At 38.5% G+C, this 14,785-nt stretch overlaps 1 pseudogene; it reads right to left on the reverse strand.

The window, feature by feature from the left end:
* Positions 1-3,485: 3,485 nt before the first annotated feature.
* LOC149239507 (LRR receptor kinase SERK2 pseudogene) lies at positions 3,486-14,537 on the reverse strand (annotated as a pseudogene).
* Between the last annotated feature and the right edge of the window lie 248 nt (positions 14,538-14,785).

Raw genomic sequence — 14,785 nt, forward strand, 5'->3', positions numbered from 1 at the left:
TGAAATGAATATATATATTGATAATGAGATGGAGAAGACTATGTCTTCTCCCAAGTAAATGTGAGGGTACATTGGGGAATGTGAGATGTAATTACATGGAGAGGACCATGTCTTCTCCTTAGTAAATGTGAGGGTACATTGGGTAATGTGAAATGAATATATATTGATAATGAGTTGGAGAGGACTATGTCTTCTCCCAAGTAAATGTGAGGGTACATTGGGGAATGTGAGATGAATACATACATTTTTGAAATAATGGAAGGAGACCATATCCTACCTAATATTCAATTTGAGGACGTAAGTGGGGAATTTGAATAATGGAAATCATGAATTTTATATTAAACCAATATTTCTCAATATTTTCAGATAATGTAAACATTAACAAAATTTGTAGGATAAGATTTAAGTGGGGCATTACATACACCCCTCCTTCAGAAAACTTCGTCCCGAAGTTAGAATGAAAAGATACAAGGAGTTCGAAAGCATAGCAAATCAGAGAGTGTTATAGCAATAAAATTTGATAAGTCAGACAATGACATTACTTCCCATCAAGAGTCTCCAACTGATCTATATCCTCCTATCCATCCTGACCTACTTCCGTCCCCACCCTATCCGTCCTCTGCTACTTTATCAGTGGCAACGACCATACTAACCACTGATAAAACCGACATGGTGGAAGCGTCGAATACATCGACCTAACTTCCCCAACAGGCAACTGGCAATCGTCATCACACGTCTAGGGGAGCGTGTCCACCACTGCCCTCCCACAATTCCAGGTTTCGGAGGATACACAGTGGGAAATGCCTCCACCCCTCCTTCAGAACTAGGGTCAACGCCCTAACACAGACCACACTATAGCGCTGGTTGGACTTGTCATCGAATAATCCAGTCAGGTCGTCTTGCCACCTGTCATTTGCATTTTACTCATGTCATAAGAGTGCATATCAAGTAGATACCAAATGTAATAGAACAATGTACATCGTACCTTTCCTCATTGGTCGTCTCGACCTTCCCCAATGGAATAGTAGATCTTGGTTATCATACAGTTCTTTCCAATTTGTAGTTTAGTTCTCATCCATGCATATATATAACCACAAAATAGATATAGATACATGATCTTAAACATCATGTTTATTAGGCCCACTGTCCACGTGTCAATTTTTTGTTGTTCATACTAGAAATAAATCTTACATTAGATAAATCATAATTTCACTAAGTCATTGATTAGATAAATCATATCTATATAAGCCTATATGATGCAACAATAACTTTGACAAGTCATGCACTAGATAAATTGTAACCAAGTAAGTCATACATTTGGTCATACATCCAACATTTCCATCATTAATACCAAATCCATCAATTGATTTTCACGTGTCCAACCAAATGTATATAATGTTCATAAATAACATGGAACTGCAAAATAGAACCTTAACATAGGTGGCTATCTATGTTAAAATGGGCATCATAAACGCTCATGTGACATCCTTGTGGAACCCCTTAATAACAATTAGAGTTGAAACATATTTAGTTGTCCGTCATGGAAAATAGCATTTGAACTCGGATATGCTATAATGTGGTACCAAAACCAAAATAATGGCAAGCAACGGATTCGTGCACTATCAATTCCACTAGAAGGTGCTAGTATAAGTTTCATGCATATAATTTCTTTAATACCTTAGTGAATATAAAAGTCCCACTCTTCCAATTTGTTGGTTTTTCATCTTCCAAACCAATTAGTTAATCTTGAAAATAAAAGACTCAAAACTTCAGAAATTGTTTCCAGCATGATTTTCATACTTTTTTTTTGTAATTTGAGAGAAATGTCCTTTACATATCAAAGGTTCAATTTTTTTTATTTATTTTTTTTTAATCATTGTTTACTAGTACTAAAACAATTTCATGATATATAATGCAGCTCACAATATGAGCTGTCAAATGAGAAATAATTAAACAAATGGAATAATTGCCTATATTAAAGATGTTTTTAAAGTAGAGTTGATTTTGAAATTTTTGTGTTTATATTTATATAATAATAAGCCATGTTTCCAAACAACTAAGAGGTTACATGGTTATTTTAATGCAAGAACCAAGAAGACATTAGCATAAACTGAACATAAACGGATTTTTGGAATAAGATCAATATGATTCCACAATATTCACCATCCAACAAATCTATGCATTTTATGCATATTAATGTTTGTGGAGAAGAGAAGATGAATTTATAAAATCTTCACCATAATATGATGCATGGCCACAACACATAACTTATACAATATCACTAAGATACCGCAGTACATAAATGCCACTGACAAGAGATGACACTTAATTTCATAAGGTTAAAATTTGATTTGATCAAACTAAGGTCCAAGAATCAATGTTGTTTTGTTCAAACTATAAATGACACCCTTGTAACACGTACCACATGAAAAATAAATGAAGATTGCATATTTATTATTAAAAAAAACAGACTAGTCAATTGGTTAGGCATTTTGATTAGGAGAACCAGCATAGGCATTCAAATCCCACAAAATAAAAAATAAAAACAGTCAGTTTTCATTATATTTTGGACACTGCCCTCTTTCAATCCTCTCTTTATTTATGTTCATGTGACTAAGGCCTCAAAAAAAGGAGCTAAGAATTGTACATCAAGCAACAATTTGTGTCCAAATACAAACAAAAACTGCATCATCTTGATGCCCTCGGATACTCTTTCTTGTGTGAGCCTCCTATTCAGGGGCTTTTCTTAAAAGCTTTCCCAAAGCATCATATTCTTCTCATATCTTCTACGGTCAACTTTGTATCTTTGCATAATTCTCAAAAATGTTGTACAAGGGAAAATAGCTATAGGTTGCCATGTGACAAGAGCACCCCTCTCCAGTGTGGTAGGTGCCTTTATAATATTGTATAAGGGCATGGGTTGTTTGGAATTATTCTCATCATTCCTTTCATACTTCCTATGTTGCATAACAATGTTTTGCTTCCATTAGTACTTCGCTGAACAGTCAGTGAGTGGGATGATTTTCATTTCGTTCTTGAAAATAAGCCAATAAATTTGAAATCAACCAGGGTAAACTGGTCGTTGGAAGTGACACTCACCCAAAACAATGAGATCCATTAGAAAGGAAAAACATTTAATTTTATCTTTTCACATTACATCAAGGAATTATTCCAATTCAAACAACCAGCTTTGGAGATTAGTATTCCATGATAAATACAAACACTATAATATTGTTGGATATAATTTCCTCATCATAATCTCGATCTCTCCTGGTTAATGAAAGTCAGGGTTTTCCTGGTATTCAGATGTTCAAGGATACATAGGTGAATATCTAATGTACATGATTGCAAATGGACAACAGCATGATTGGAGATTTCCTACTAATGAAGCAGGGATTTAAAATGAATTTGAGTATTGTTGAACAAGAAGTCACACCTTGCTTACAAAAGTGGAAGAATAGGTAAATAAAATCTTACGACCTTAAAAACCGCTTTTACAGTTCCAATAATGATATATTTGAAGAAAACTGTAAAATGTTCCAAGTTACAAAAATATGAGACACCAAAGCCCATGTTGATCATCTTCCACCAGAGAGTTCGATTGCATCCTGGTTATATACAGAATCCTCAGCCCACTCAAACCTTCGAGGCATTAGTTCATATTCTTGTCGACGAATGACTTCAACCTGCTGCCACTCTTCCCAACGTTCATCCAAACCCTCTCCTTCCAACATGCGCACAACTTCTGTCATTTTGGGTCGATCTTCCGGTGAGGTCTGTGTGCACAACAATGCTACCTGAATCATTGCCTCAACTTCTTTAACATCATTGTTCTGCTTTAGGTTTGTATCTACAATAGCATCTAATAACTTCTTAACATGATCCAATAATAGAACATCATCCTCTTCCTCGAGACGTGAAAAATCTATAGCACGTTGTCCAATGACAAGCTCCAAAAGAGTAATACCATGTTATGAAACCAGCTCAAGAAAAGATAGAAAAGATAGATCAACGCCTTAGAATTCAGCCTCTTCGAGGGGGCAACCTCCTTTACATTACATAAATGAACAATTCTTGGATGATACAAATGACAAAACCTCCTTTCTATATATAGGAGTCTAAGGAGTCACAATATAATCCAGCCGACCTAACAATAATAATATAAAGCCACAAAAATAACAATAGAGGGATTCTATGGGGCACAGAAATAACAACATGGGGGTAATAGGGGCACAACAATATAAATAAGGGGTATAACTACAATATTAATGGGGTAATCACTAGTATTATAGGGACCCAACATGCCCCTCTCCTTCAAAAAAGTGTTGTCCTCAACGCTTGAGTAGTTATGGATACTTCTGCATAAAATTCTCATCCTCCCATGTGGAATCTTCAGCGGATAAGTTCTTCCACCTGATAAGATACTCTAAAATTGATCGATTTCGTAGCTGTCGAGTTCTTGTTTCTGTGACTGCTTCCGGTTCCAATATAATTTTTCCTTCCTCGTCAAGTTCTGGAAATATTGTTTGAACTGGGAGCTTGTCGCCTATAACCTTCTTTAAACATGAAACATGGAAAACTGGATGCAATTGAGAAGCTGCAGGAAGCTCCAATTTGTATGCCATAGTACCAATCTTTTGCAACACCTTGTACGGACCATAATACTTTGGTGATGATTTATTATCCTTCTTAGCTTGCTTTAGGGACATTTGCTTATATGGTTGTAGCCGTAGGAATACCCAATCATCTACATCAAAACTTCTTTCACTGCGATGTTGATATGCCTGTTGTTTCATTCTATTTTGTGCCAACACGAGGTTATCCTTTAAGAGTTGGAGGACTTGTTGTTGATGTTCGATGTGATGTTCCACTGCCTGAACCTTAGAATTTTCTCTTAAATATGATGTGATGGATGGTGGTTGATACCCATAAAGTGCCATAAATGGGGTCATTTTTGTTGCTGTAAGGAAGGAAGTGTTATACCACCATTCAGCCAGAGGCAACCATTTGACCCATTGTGTCTGTTTATCAGATACAAAGCAACGAAGATATCCTTCCAAACATTTGTTTACTATCTCAGTTTTCCCATCAGATTGAGGATGATAAGATGAGCTATGAGCTAACTGAGTACCAAGACAAGAAAATAATTCTGTCCAAAAATTTCCAGTGAAAATGGGATCTCTGTCACCTATAATAATCTTTGGGTTTCCATGTAGCTTTTGAATTGTTTCCATAAATGCAGTAGAAACTGTACTGGCTTTAAATGGATGTGATAATGCAAAAAAGTGTGCATACTTGGTAAGTCTATCAACTACCACCATGATGACACTCTTTCCCTCAGACTTGGGTAAACCTGTGATAAAATCCATTGAAACCTCCTCCCAACGTTGGCTTGGAATGGATAAAGGTTGTAATAGACCCGGTGTCTTAATTGTTTCAACTTTATTTTGTTGGCAAACCAAACATTCCGCCACAAACTTTTGAATATCTGATTTAAGGCCATCCCAAAAAAATTCCTTCTTAACCCTGTGGTAAGTTTTTAAAAATCCTGAGTGCCCTCCTAAGGGAGAAGTGTGCAATTCCATAAGAATCTTTTGTTTTAGCTGGGAATTCTTACAGAGGTATAAGCGATCTTTGTACCATAATGAATCATTTTGCCAGCTAAATGTATCAGACGTACTGGAATCTTGTTGTAGCTTTCGAATAAGTGCCCACACTTCTTCATCATTCTTCCATTCCTCCCTTGCTTCGTTTATCTAATCTGGTTGGATAATAGAAATGGCGCACAACAATGCTTCCAAATCCTCATCCTTTCTTGAGAGTGCATCTGCCACCACATTTTGCTTCCCTTTTTTGTAGATGATTTCAAAGTCATAACCCAACATCTTTGTGACCCACTTTTGTTGCTCTTCAGAGGATAATCTTTGTTCTAAAAAGTATTTAAGGCTATCATGATCCGTTTTTACCTTGAAGTGTCTTCCCATTAGGTAGGGTCGCCATTTCTTAAGTGCATGGAGTATTGCCAACATTTCCTTCTCATAAATAGCTTTGCTTAAAAACTTTCCCTTGATTGGACGACTTTCAAAAGCAATGGGTCTTTCATCTTGCATTAGAACAGCACCAATTCCATTTCCTGAAGCATCACATTCCACAATAAATGTTTTTGTAAAGTCCGGTGTAGCTAAGACCGGTGCTTGGCACATTGCCTCTTTAAGATGTTAAAAGGCCTTTGTTGCTTCCGGAGTCCATGAAAATGCATCTTTCTTCGATAATGTTGTTAGAGGTGCTGCTATTCTCCCATAATTCTTAACAAATTTGCGATAATACCCTGTCAACCCAAGAAATCCTCGCAGATGCTTTATGGATGTGGGGATTTTCCATTCCTTAATGGCTTTAATTTTGCTAGGGTCTACCTTAACTCCTTCATGAGATACAATATGACCCAAATATTCCACCTCCTAGACTCCAAAGAAACATTTGGATCTTTTTGCATATAATTGTTTCTCCTCCTGTAGAAATTTTGAATAATATGACACATATTCACAGAGATTATCCTGATTATACACTTATAAGCGGAACATGCATAATACATAACCTCCTCTACGTTGATCATCAATTTACAGAAGCAAAAACATTCACAGGCGCACATAGAAGCATCAATCAAACTCATTAACACAGTATGTATCCCGGGCAAAGCATCGCGCTAAAAACCCCACACTATCTGTATATTATATTGATTGAATCATGTAACAATACAAAGCATAATACTTCTCACAAGTATCTCCACCTGTTACACACAATACAGCTCAGATCTGATCTCCAAATCTATCCCACTGCTTGCCTGCCTCCACTGCTCAATACCTGCTCAAGAACTGATGAGAATAGCTTCCCAAACTCGATTTTCACCTGCAAAATAGTCACTCACTCTTTGTGGACGTGAGCAAAGGCTAAAATGTGGGCCAAATACGTGAGCAAACTCATTGGCATACTCAATCCTTTGATTGTGCAAGATCTGATGCACAACTATAGTCACAACTGATAGCAATCTGATTCTCTACCACTTGTCCCTGTTGAACTGAACATGCACTGACATGCAACTGAGTTAACTGATGTATTCATTAGTTGTATTATGAGTTAATAACTTGTGAATTAATTAATAACTAATTCACCCAACTCATCTCTAGTCTATTGATCAGTTAGACTAAATACAACCAGTTTAACAAAGCTAAACTGAACACAACTCCATCAACTGCACCTCCAGTCCACTAAACTCAACTCACTTGAGTTCTAACTGAAGTCCTGCATGAAAATATTAGTCATCCCATAGGTAACCACGTATTTCCTTGTGGGATCTGCATGTACCACATCCGTAGCTCATTCTGAAGTGCTCCAAGAGAATAAGATCAAGTTTATAGTCCAAATATTATTATGAGACAATAATATTTGACTTTTCTATTTTTGACAACCAGTCTAAAAATAGACTTTGATCACTCACACTGTGATCATTCACATTTTGATCAAAAATAGAAGTCCATCTATTTTTCCCAACTTGACCAATCATCCATAAACAGCAACCTGCAATCCATAGACATGATCCATATGTCTAAAAATAGACTTGCGCCAAAAATAGCCTGCGGGCCCACTTAGTGAAGGCGACTCTTTTCACTAAGCTCCATCATCTTGTTGTATTCTCAACAAGCATTTCTTGTTGCACACTTTTCAACACTCCCTCTCAACAAGAAAGGCTTCCTCTCAAACCCGATCCTGTAACTCTGGAATGTTCTCCATGCAACACATCTGGCTGGTCCACTTGCTCTGTCATCAAAGTCTCTGACTGCTATTGCCTCTGTCGACTGAAACTCTGCATCTCTGTGCTCTTCAGTATCTAACTACTCTAGCCTCTGTCACTTTGATCTCTGACTGCATCCGTGCTGTTGCTGGTTCTATCTCCCAGCATTGCATCCGCACTGCACCTCCCAACTGACCTCCCTATTGGGATAGAAACACCCTCTGATGCTGAAGCTCTACCTGCTGCTGACAAGTGCTCCCTCTCTGACATCTACGCTACTGCAGCATCTCCATGCATCTCGCACCATTGCACACCTCTTTGTGCCACCTAGCACTGTGCAAAACACTTGTGCCTCTCGCATTGCTACAGCCTTCTAGCTATGCGCTGTCCTGGGATTCCCTGCACTGCCGCTCTCTCTACCGCTCCATCCGCATCTGTCTCTACCCAATCAGTCAGTTCCTGCTACTACACATCGGGGCTCCCGTAGCAAGGTCTCATCCAAGAGGTTGGGTACCTCAAGGATCCTGCCCCTCCTCCTTGGGACAATCAATCCACATCACCCCACCTCCTACCTGGAGGTATGGCTGCATGCGATCCCTCAGCCCACCTGGCTCGAAGTTTCCCCCTACTGGAGGTCTCTGGATGAGTAGATGTCTCTACTCGATCTCCTTTCAGCTTCCCCTGTTGTGGCTCCTCCACAATCTCCTGAAGCTGCTGCACCAATCATGGCTCCTCCACAATCGTCTGAGACTTCTTCTGGCTCTGCATGTTGAGAGGTAATATACGCTCCCTCTCAACCACCAAGTCTCCATCAGTTGCCTTGCTGCTCAAGGCTTTGCATGCATCTTGAACCTCAAGAGCATACAGGTTCCTGACCCATGAACCAATCTCATGACAACGAAAGCATCGCACCTTCGACTTGTCAACTTTCTTCCCATCACTGGAAGAACAAGATTCGAAAAGAGAAACCTTCTCCTTCCCCTTCTTCGCCTTACTCGCTAAGGCACAGTTCTCCTCATCCTGCATGGATGAAGAACCGTCTTTGGTGCTTCGTCTAATCTCCTCCTGCACAAGATCCGACCAAAGTCTCTCCCATCCTGGCAGTTTCTCCCTTCCATTCACCGAGTCCTGGTAGCTATGCCAACTCTTAGGAAGGTCAAGGAGTACTAGACTCACCATCCTCATCCGACAATCACCCCCACACTTCCTAGCTCATCCTGGCATTGGGTGAACTTCGTGAGATACTGGGGCATACTGTCTCCATTCTCACACTGAATGTTTCTGAGTTTTTATCTCTTGCTTTGGAATTAAATTCGAATTCCACCAGCTCAAAACTCAACCGCTTCCGATCTAGAATTCGTGAGAACAAAATATTTCTCGTACAGAGATTGACTGTATGGGCTTTTACCGGATATTTCACCTTCCAAAGGAAGGATGAATCCAGAGGCTACCTGGCCCGATTACAGGCTCTGCCTAGAGAAATAGAATGTAAACACTTCCTGAATAGTAGATATGATGATCAATCCTCGCTTGATATCCTGTAAAAATCTCTTCTACAAATCAAGCAGCTTTGATACCATGTAGAAACTTTTTCTACAAATCATCTAGCTCTGATACCATGTAGAAATTTTGAATAATATGACACATATTCATAGAGATTATCCTGATTATACACTTATAAGCGGAACATGCATAATACATAACCTCCTCTACGTTGATCATCAATTTACAGAAGCAGAAACATTCACAGGCGCACATAGAAGCATCAATCAAACTCATTAACACAGTATGTATCCCGGGGAAAGCATCGCGCTAAAAACCCCACACTATCTGTATATTATATTGATTGAATCATGTAACAATACAAAGCATAATACTTCTCACAAGTATCTCCACCTGTTACACACAATACAGCTCAGATCTGATCTCCAAATCTATCCCACTGCTTGCCTGCCTCCACTGCTCAATACCTGCTCAAGAACTGATGAGAATAGCTTCCCAAACTCGATTTTCACCTGCAAAATAGTCACTCACTCTTTGTGGACGTGAGCAAAGGCTAAAATGTGGGCCAAATACGTGAGCAAACTCATTGGCATACTCAATCCTTTGATTGTGCAAGATCTGATGCACAACTATAGTCACAACTGATAGCAATCTGATTCTCTACCACTTGTCCCTGTTGAACTGAACATTCACTGACATGCAACTGAGTTAACTGATGTATTCATTAGTTGTATTATGAGTTAATAACTTGTGAATTAATTAATAACTAATTCACCCAACTCATCTCTAGTCTATTGATCAGTTAGACTAAATACAACCAGTTTAACAAAGCTAAACTGAACACAACTCCATCAACTGCACCTCCAATCCACTAAACTCAACTCACTTGAGTTCTAACTGAAGTCCTGCATGCAAATATTAGTCATCCCATAGGTAACCACGTATTTCCTTGTGGGATCTGCATGTACCACATCCGTAGCTCATTCTGAAGTGCTCCAAGAGAATAAGATCAAGTTTATAGTCCAAATATTATTATGAGACAATAATATTTGACTTTTCTATTTTTGACAGCCAGTCTAAAAATAGACTTTGATCACTCACACTGTGATCATTCACATTTTGATCAAAAATAGAAGTCCATCTATTTTTCCCAACTTGACCAATCATCCATAAACAGCAACCTGCAATCCATAGACATGATCCATATGTCTAAAAATAGACTTGCGCCAAAAATAGCCTGCGGGCCCACTTAGTGAAGGCAACTCTTTTCACTAAGCTCCATCATCTTGTTGTATTCTCAACAAGCATTTCTTGTTGCACACTTTTCAACACCTCCAAGAGTTGTAGCACCTTGTCAACGTGTTCAACATGATCCTTCCAAGACTTGTTGTAGATTAGTATATCACAAAAAAATACTAACACAAATTTTCTAAGGAATGGTTTGAAAATTGAATTCATCAAACCTTGAAATGTTGAAGGTGCATTGGTAAGGCCAAAAGGCATGACCAAAAATTCATAATGACCCTCATGAGTTCTAAATGCCATTTTCGGAATGTCTTCAATCTTCATTCTGATTTGATGATATCCTGAACGAAGATCCAACTTGGTGAAGTAAATTGATCCATGCAATTCATCCGGTAATTCATCAATGACGGGAATGGGGAACTTATCTTTAATAGTGAGCTTGTTGAGCTCCCTATAATCCGGACACATGCGCCATGATCCATCCATCTTGTGCACCAATACTACTAGAGCAGAGAAAGAACTTTGACTTGGTTGAATTATACCAGCCTCTAACATTTCTGCAACCATACGTTCAATTTCACTTTTTTGGACATAGGGATATCTATACGGCCTGATGTTTAGAGGAACACTTCCTGGAATCAGATGAATAGCATGATCATGATCACGCATAGGTGGGAGACCCTTGGGAGTCTCAAATACCTTGGAATGATTGTCCAGGACTTTTTGGAGATCTGGAGAAATAGATGATTCCAATGTGGAAACATCTAGCGAGCATAATTGTGCAATTACACCTCTTTACTCCTTTTTTAGAAGCTTTGTCATACCATGAGAGCTTATTATCTTTCCTGGTTTCCCTGCAATACCCCTTAATTCAACTTCCTTTCCTTCCATAGAAAATTTGATGAAAAGTTCTTGAAAATTAAAAGCTATTGTACCCAAGGATTGTAGCCATTGGACTCCTAGTACAACATCAGCACCTCCCATTGGAATGGAAAGCATTGGGCTAGTCAATACATATTCTCCCATGGATAGCTTGATATTATGGCACCTTCCAGAGCAATTTATTGTTCCTCCATTTGCAATCATCACTTGACACTCTGGTGCTGGATATAGGAAGCAATTCAATTCTTTTGCTACCCTACAATGAATAAAATTGTGGGTGCTTCCTGAATCAATAAACACTATTACCTTTTCCTTCTTGATTTGTCCTTCTATCTTGATGGTTTGAGGAGTGGTAATTCCCGCCAATGCATTACAAGATATGGTCGGATTTATTTGTTCTTCATCTAGGCTTTGTTCCTGGAGTATATCTTCTTCTTTTGACCTTTCTTGCTCCTTTTCTTCTTCCTCTTCATAATCTATGTAGAATAATTTCTTCTCAGCACACTTATGACCTTTAGTGTATTTGCTATCACAACTGTAACAAAGCCCTTTTGCTCTTTTTTCTTCCAATTGTTATGGTGTCAACCTTATATGTTTTGGAAGACTAGGGGCAAAAACACTTCCGTCTTTATAGTTGTGAGTGGTATGCTTCCTGGTTGCCAAAATTTTGCTTTCCATTTTTCTTGCTAACCTGAATGCCTTCTCTAATGAATCAGGTTCCCAAAGGCGAACATCATGTTGGATATTATCCTTTAACGACCCTATGAACACATCAATCCTATGCTCCTCTGGAATATCTTTTACCCTTATGTTCAATTTTTGGAACTCCTCAATGTGCTCCATTACTGAACCCTTTTGTTTGAGACTTATTAATTGGATAAAAAAAGTGTTGCTTTTTGTATCTTCATAATGTGCTATCAATTCTTCTGTAAAAATTGCCCAAGTGATAATTTTTTTACGAGAGCAAAGCCATTGATACCATACAAACTGATTTGGTTCCAAATATACAATTTCCATACGTACCTTTTGTGTGTTTTGCATATTATTGAGATCGAAGAACTACTCCATCTGTAATATCCATGTGGCGGGATCCTTGCCATCAAACTTCCTCATATCGATTTTTGGAATATGGTGGGTCTTCGATCCAACATTACAGTCTATGGAATCATGATTAACATTACTTTTGTTCACATCATGAGTTTCCTTTACAACCTTTTCACCATTAGTAAGTATTTCTTGTAGAAAATTTGTCAAATCTGTCTTCAAATCTGCCATGTCTGTCTTCAAATCTGTCTTCAAATCTGCCATGTCTCTCTTCAAATCTGTCTTCGAATCATCCATCTTAGCTTCCATGCCCTTTATCTTAGATTCCACACCATTTATCTTATATTCCACGCCATTTATCTTAGATTCCATGCCATTTATCTTAGCTTCTGTTAGCTTTTGTGAGCGTGACATTTGTTGCACTTGTTCTTGTAATTTTTATATATCATGTAGCATTTCTTCCTCTTCTTCATGAGTCATGCTAGAGCTTTCAGGTTCCTTACTAGGTGTTTGCATTTTCTTTCCACGGGGCATCAGTTACCGATAATAATTCTTTACTATGCCCTTTGAATTCCTTCAAACCCAGCTTACACAAAAATTTAAAAAAAAACTGCACACCTTTTTCCACTTTGTAGAAGCCTGATATTGAATCTGATGTATCTCTGTAATTCCAGATCCTCCAATTCTAAAATTGCGATCTATAGTAGCCTTTTGTGTCCTTCGAATGCCACAAGTCTCACCCAATTTGGATTCTCCAAGGAAGAGTTATGCGAAATCTCCCACAGTGACTTGATTATAGACTAGTTCAGTAGAGCGAACTTGTACAACGTGCCATGAGTCATTGTTTCGACCTATGGATCTGAAAAATGCATACAAGAAACTACAGTCCGTCCTCTTTCTGTACCTTCTTACGAAATTTCAATCCGATCCCCAGAGAGAAAGTTATGACGATTTTCCCCAGGTCACCTGTTTTGAATGTAATTCAGGAGTCTGCAAAAATACCAACTTCCTCAGATCATATCTCCGCAAATATCGCGTGAAAAGCTCTGAAATTCAGACCCAAGGTTTAGCGTGATTTCTTCTCAAATGGGTTTTTTTTGCGACTTTTGAAACGTCACAGAAAAAAGTTATAGCGAAAATGCCACGATGACCTGTTTGGAGCAGCGAAACCCTAGAATCCAAAGCTCTGATACCAAATGTTATGAAACCAGCTCAAGAAAAGATAGAAAAGATAGATCAACGCCTTATAATTCAGCCTCTTCGAGGGGGCAACCTCCTTTACATTACATAAATGAACAATTCTTGGATGATACAAATGACAAAACCTCCTTTCTATATATAGGAGTCTAAGGAGTCACAATATAATCCAGCTGACCTAACAATAATAATATAAAGCCACAAAAATAACAATAGAGGGATTCTATGGGGCACAAAAATAACAACATGGGGATAATAGGGGCACAACAATATAAATAAGGTGTATAACTACAATAGTAATGGGGTAATCACTAGTATTATAGGGACCCAACATACCATAACCAAACACATCTGTCCTCTCTGAGGATCTTCCAGTTGATAAGTATGCAGGAGCAATGTGACCCACGATTCCACAAACTTGAGTTGTAACATGAGTTTTCCTAGCATCAACCAATTTCGCTAGCCCAAAATCACGAACAACAGCTTTGAAGTCTTCATCTAGCAAGACATTAGCAGCTTTCACATCCCGGTGAATGATTTTAGGATTGCAGTGCTCACGAAGGTACTCCAAACCATGGGCTGCACCTAAGGCTACATTTTTCCGAGCAGGTCAGTCTAATGGCTTTTCTGTAGGTTTGAGCTCCCTTAGCCTATATGCAACACTAAGGTTTTGCATATATGGATAGACTAGAAGCCGCTCTGATGGTGCAACACAAAATCCTATCAAGCGCAGAAGGTTGCGGTGGATTGCCACACTGATCATCTCAACCTCCCGTAGAAATGCTTGCTCCCCACCAGGGCTATGATAGTCAGTCAATCGTTTTACTGCAACCTTTGTATTGTCTACCAGCACTCCTTTATATACTTTGCCCGTTGTTTTAAAATATTTAGTTTTTATTTATCATTTTTCTTGTACGCACATCACCTCTGAAAGCCTCTATTGCTTTCACGTTCTGTTGTTAAATGCCTACACTTGGGTAACCCCAGTAATTTGTCCACATGGTCTAAAATAAACTAGGTGTAGAATTCAATTATTTAGTTTTGATCAACGGTTACAACGCAATAATTGCCATTGAATATTTCTACCGGATAAAAAAAAAACAGAGGCCCAGAGGCAAAGGGTAG

Source organism: Pinus tabuliformis, chromosome 8, assembly GCF_031772625.1.
Source record: "Pinus tabuliformis cultivar Carrire ecotype Pingquan chromosome 8, CPIR1, whole genome shotgun sequence".
Lineage (NCBI taxonomy): Eukaryota > Viridiplantae > Streptophyta > Pinopsida > Pinales > Pinaceae > Pinus > Pinus tabuliformis.